We start from the raw sequence: 5,000 nt of genomic DNA, 5'->3' as shown, positions 1-5,000 counted from the left end.
TTCGAGGCCCCCTTCTAGTGTGGTCCCCCTTCTTTCGAGGTCCCCTTCTAGTGAGGTCCCCCTTCTTTCGAGGTCCCCTTCTAGTGTGGTCCCCCTTCTTTCGAGGTCCCCTTCTTTCAAGGTCCCCCTTCTAGTGTGGTCCCCCTTCTTTCGAGGTCCCCTTATAGTGAGGTCCCTCTCCTTTCGAGGTCCCCTTCTAGTGAGGTCCTCCTTCTTCCGAGGTCCCCTTCTAGTGAGGTTCCCCTTCTTTCGAGGTCCCCTTCTAGTGAGGTCCCCCTTATTTCGAGGTCCCCTTCTAGTGTGGTCCCCCTTCTTTCGAGGTCCCCTTCTTTCAAGGCCCCCCCCTTCTTTCGAGGTCCCCTTATAGTGAGGTCCCCCACATAGTGTGCTCCCCTTTCTAGTGTAGTGCCAATTCTATAAGGTTCCCCGTCTAGTGTGGTGCCAATTCTAAAAGGTCCCCCTTATAGTGTGGTGCCAATTCTATAAGGTCCCCCGTCTATTGTGGTGCCAATTCTATAAGGTCCCCCGTCTATTGTGGTGCCAATTCTATAAGGTCCCCCGTCTAGTGTGGTCCCTCTCTTAGTGTGGTCCCTATTCTAGTGTGGTCCCTATTCTAGTGTGGTCCCTCTTCTAGTGTGGTCCCTCTTCTAGTGTGGTCCCTTCCTAGTGTGGTCCCTTCCTAGTGTGGTCCCCTCCTAGTATGGTCACCCACTAGTGTGGCCACCAGTATTTTTCTAGTGTGACCAGTCTTTACCTATGACCAGCCCTTACTTGTGACCTGCCCTTACTTGTGACCAGCTTGAAGAGGTCAGACTTCCTTGATTGTTAGATGCAGTCATGACAGTGTTAGATGCAGTCAGGACAGTGTTATATGCAGTCATGACAGTGTTAGATGCAGTCATGACAGTGTTAGATGCAGTCATGACAGTGTTAGATGCAGTCATGACAGTGTTAGATGCAGTCAGGACAGTGTTAGATGCAGTCATGACAGTGTTAGATGCAGTCAGGACAGTGTTAGATGCAGTCAGGACAGTGTTAGATGCAGTCATGACAGTGTTAGATGCAGTCATGACAGTGTTAGATGCAGTCAGGACAGTGTTAGATGCAGTCATGACAGTTAGATGCAGTCATGACAGTGTTAGATGCAGTCATGACAGTGTTAGATGCAGTCAGGACAGTGTTAGATGCAGTCAGGACAGTGTTAGATGCAGTCATGACAGTGTTAGATGCAGTCATGACAGTGTTAGATGCAGTCATGACAGTATTAGATGCAGTCAGGACAGTGTTAGATGCAGTCATGACAGTGTTAGATGCAGCCATGACAGTGTTAGATGCAGTCAGGACAGTGTTAGATGCAGCCATGTCAGTGTTAGATGCAGTCATGACAGTGTTAGATGCAGTCAGGACAGTGTTAGATGCAGTCAGGACTGTTAGATGCAGTCAGGACAGTGTTAGATGCAGTCAGGACAGTGTTAGATGCAGCCATGACAGTGTAAGATGCAGTCATGACAGTGTTAGATGCAGTCAGGACAGTGTTAGATGCAGTCAGGACAGTGTTAGATGCAGTCATGACAGTGTTAGATGCAGTCATGACAGTGTTAGATGCAGTCATGACAGTGTTAGATGCAGTCAGGACAGTGTTAGATTCAGTCATGACAGTGTTAGATGCAGTCGAGACAGTGTTACATGCAGTCAAGACAGTATTTTATGCAGTCATGACAGTGTTACATGCAGTCAAGACAGTATTATATGCAGTCGAGACAGTGTTACATTCAGTCATGACAGTGTTACATGCAGTCATGACAGTGTTACATGCAGTCGAGACAGTGTTACATGCAGTCATGACAGTGTTACATGCAATCATGACAATGTTACATGCAGTCATGACAGTGTTACATGCAGTCATGACAGTGTTACATGCAGTCATGACAGTGTTACATGCAGTCGAGACAGTGTTACATGCAGTCATGACAGTGTTACATGCAGTCATGACAATGTTACATGCAGTCAAGACAGTATTATATGCAGTCGAGACAGTGTTACATGCAGTCATGACAGTGTTACATGCAGTCGAGACAGTGTTACATGCAGTCATGACAATGTTACATGCAGTCAAGACAGTATTATATGCAGTCGAGACAGTGTTACATGCAGTCATGACAGTGTTACATGCAGTCGAGACAGTGTTACATGCAGTCATGACAGTGTTACATGCAGTCGAGACAGTGTTACATGCAGTCATGACAGTGTTACATGCAGTCAAGACAGTATTATATGCAGTCGAGACAGTGTTACATGCAGTCGAGACAGTGTTACATGCAGTCATGACAGTGTTACATGCAGTCAAGACAGTATTATATGCAGTCGAGACAGTGTTACATGCAGTCGAGACAGTGTTACATGCAGTCGAGACAGTGTTACATGCAGTCGAGACAGTGTTACATGCAGTCATGACAGTGTTACATGCAGTCAAGACAGTATTATATGCAGTCGAGACAGTGTTACATGCAGTCAAGACAGTATTATATGCAGTCGAGACAGTGTTACATGCAGTCATGACAGTGTTACATGCAGTCGAGACAGTGTTACATGCAATCATGACAATGTTACATGCAATCATGAGAGTGTTACATGCAGTCATGACAGTGTTTCATGCAGTAGAGAGTGTTACATTCAGTCATGACAGTGTTTCATGCAGTAGAGAGTGTTACATTCAGTCATGACAGTGTTTCATGCAGTAGAGAGTGTTACATTCAGTCATGACAGTGTTTCATGCAGTAGAGAGTGTTACATGCAGTCATGACAGTGTTTCATGCAGTAGAGAGTGTTACATGCAGTCATGACAGTGTTACATGCAGTCATGACTGTGTTACATTCAGTCATGTCCTGACTGATAAAGCACCTCGTGTAGTTCCTGCAGGTGTTTGTCTTGTGTAAACACCTCGTGTAGTTCCTGCAGGTGTTTGTCTTGTGTAAACACCTCGTGTAGTTCCTGCAGGTGTTTGTCTTGTGTAAACACCTCGTGTAGGAGGTGTTTGTCTTGTGTAAACACCTCGTGTAGGAGGTGTTTGTCTTGTGTTAACACCTCGTGTAGGAGGTGTCTTGTAAACACCTCGTGTAGGAGGTGTCTTGTAAACACCTCGTGTAGGAGGTGTCTTGTAAACACCTCGTGTAGGAGGTGTCTTGTAAACACCTCGTGTAGGAGGTGTCTTGTAAACACCTCGTGTAGGAGGTGTTTGTCTTGTAAACACCTCGTGTAGGAGGTGTTTGCCTTCTGTAAACATCTCGTATAGGAGGTGTTTGTCTTGTGTAAACACCTCGTTGTAGGAGGTGTTTGTCTTCTGCAAACACCTCGTGTAGGTGTTTGTCTTCTGTAAACACCTTGTGTAGGAGGTGTTTGTCTTGTGTAAACACCTGTCTGATTTTCTCTGGAAAAGCTTTTTCTCTTGTTTTAACATAAATGAGTTAGTGGCAGGTTGAAGAGTCTTGGACCACACATGTTAGCATTGTGTTCTGCCTGGAATTTCCCCTTGTTTATCACTGAGTTTACTCTGCACACTTCTGCACTTCCTCTCCCTTCAGTAACTTGATTTTTGTTTCACACTTTCTCCAGTATCTCTCATTGTAGTAAGTTATGCTAATGTGGATATTATATTAGTGACCCTGGAGTGTGTTCTCCCTGCTTGAGAGAACAATCTTGAGTGACCCTGGAGTGTGTTCTCCCTGCTTGAGAGAACAATCTTGAGTGACCCTGGAGTGTGTTCTCCCTGCTTGAGAGAACAATCTTGAGTGACCCTGGAGTGTGTGTTCTCCCTGCTTGAGAGAACAATCTTGAGTGACCCTGGAGTGTGTTCTCCCTGCTTGAGAGAACAATCTTGAGTGACCCTGGAGTGTGTTCTCCCTGCTTGAGAGAACAATCTTGAGTGACCCTGGAGTGTGTGTTCTCCCTGCTTGAGAGAACAATCTTGAGTGACCCTGGAGTGTGTTCTCCCTGCTTGAGAGAACAATCTTGAGTGACCCTGGAGTGTGTTCTCCCTGCCTGAGAGAACAATCTTGAGTGACCCTGGAGTGTGTTCTCCCTGCCTGAGAGAACAATCTTGAGTGACCCTGGAGTGTGTTCTCCCTGCTTGAGAGAACAATCTTGAGTGACCCTGGAGTGTGTTCTCCCTGCTTGAGAGAACAATCTTGAGTGGCCCTGGAGTGTGTTCTCCCTGCTTGAGAGAACAATCTTGAGTGACCCTGGAGTGTGTGTTCTCCCTGCTTGAGAGAACAATCTTGAGTGACCCTGGAGTGTGTTCTCCCTGCTTGAGAGAACAATCTTGAGTGACCCTGGAGTGTGTTCTCCCTGCCTGAGAGAACAATCTTGAGTGGCCCTGGAGTGTGTGTTCTCCCTGCCTGAGAGAACAATCTTGAGTGACCCTGGAGTGTGTGTTCTCCCTGCCTGAGAGAATCTTGAGTGACCCTGGAGTGTGTTCTCCCTGCCTGAGAGAACAATCTTGAGTGACCCTGGAGTGTGTTCTCCCTGCCTGAGAGAACAATCTTGAGTGACCCTGGAGTGTGTTCTCCCTGCCTGAGAGAACAATCTTGAGTGACCCTGGAGTGTGTTCTCCCTGCCTGAGAGAACAATCTTGAGTGACCCTGGAGTGTGTTCTCCCTGCGTGAGAGAACAATCTTGAGTGACCCTGGAGTGTGTGTTCTCCCTGCCTGAGAGAACAATCTTGAGTGACCCTGGAGTGTGTGTTCTCCCTGCCTGAGAGAACAATCTTGAGTGACCCTGGAGTGTGTGTTCTCCCTGCTTGAGAGAACAATCTTGAGTGACCCTGGAGTGTGTGTTCTCCCTGCCTGAGAGAACAATCTTGAGTGACCCTGGAGTGTGTGTTCTCCCTGCGTGAGAGAACAATCTTGAGTGACCCTGGAGTGTGTGTTCTCCCTGCCTGAGAGAACAATCTTGAGTGACCCTGGAGTGTGTGTTCTCCCTGCCTGAGAGAACAATCTTGAGT

General features: G+C 47.0%; 1 protein-coding gene across 7 annotated transcripts in view; it reads left to right on the top strand.

Annotated features, from left to right (window-relative positions):
* Window positions 1-5,000, top strand: part of shep (alan shepard) — a 442,703-nt gene that overhangs the window by 245,996 nt on the left and 191,707 nt on the right. The window lies entirely within an intron of this gene.

The sequence above is a fragment of the Cherax quadricarinatus genome, chromosome 18, assembly GCF_038502225.1.
Source record: "Cherax quadricarinatus isolate ZL_2023a chromosome 18, ASM3850222v1, whole genome shotgun sequence".
Classification (NCBI taxonomy): domain Eukaryota; kingdom Metazoa; phylum Arthropoda; class Malacostraca; order Decapoda; family Parastacidae; genus Cherax; species Cherax quadricarinatus.
The sequence above is the reverse complement of the archived record's forward strand: the minus strand, read 5'-3'. Positions and strand labels throughout refer to the sequence as shown.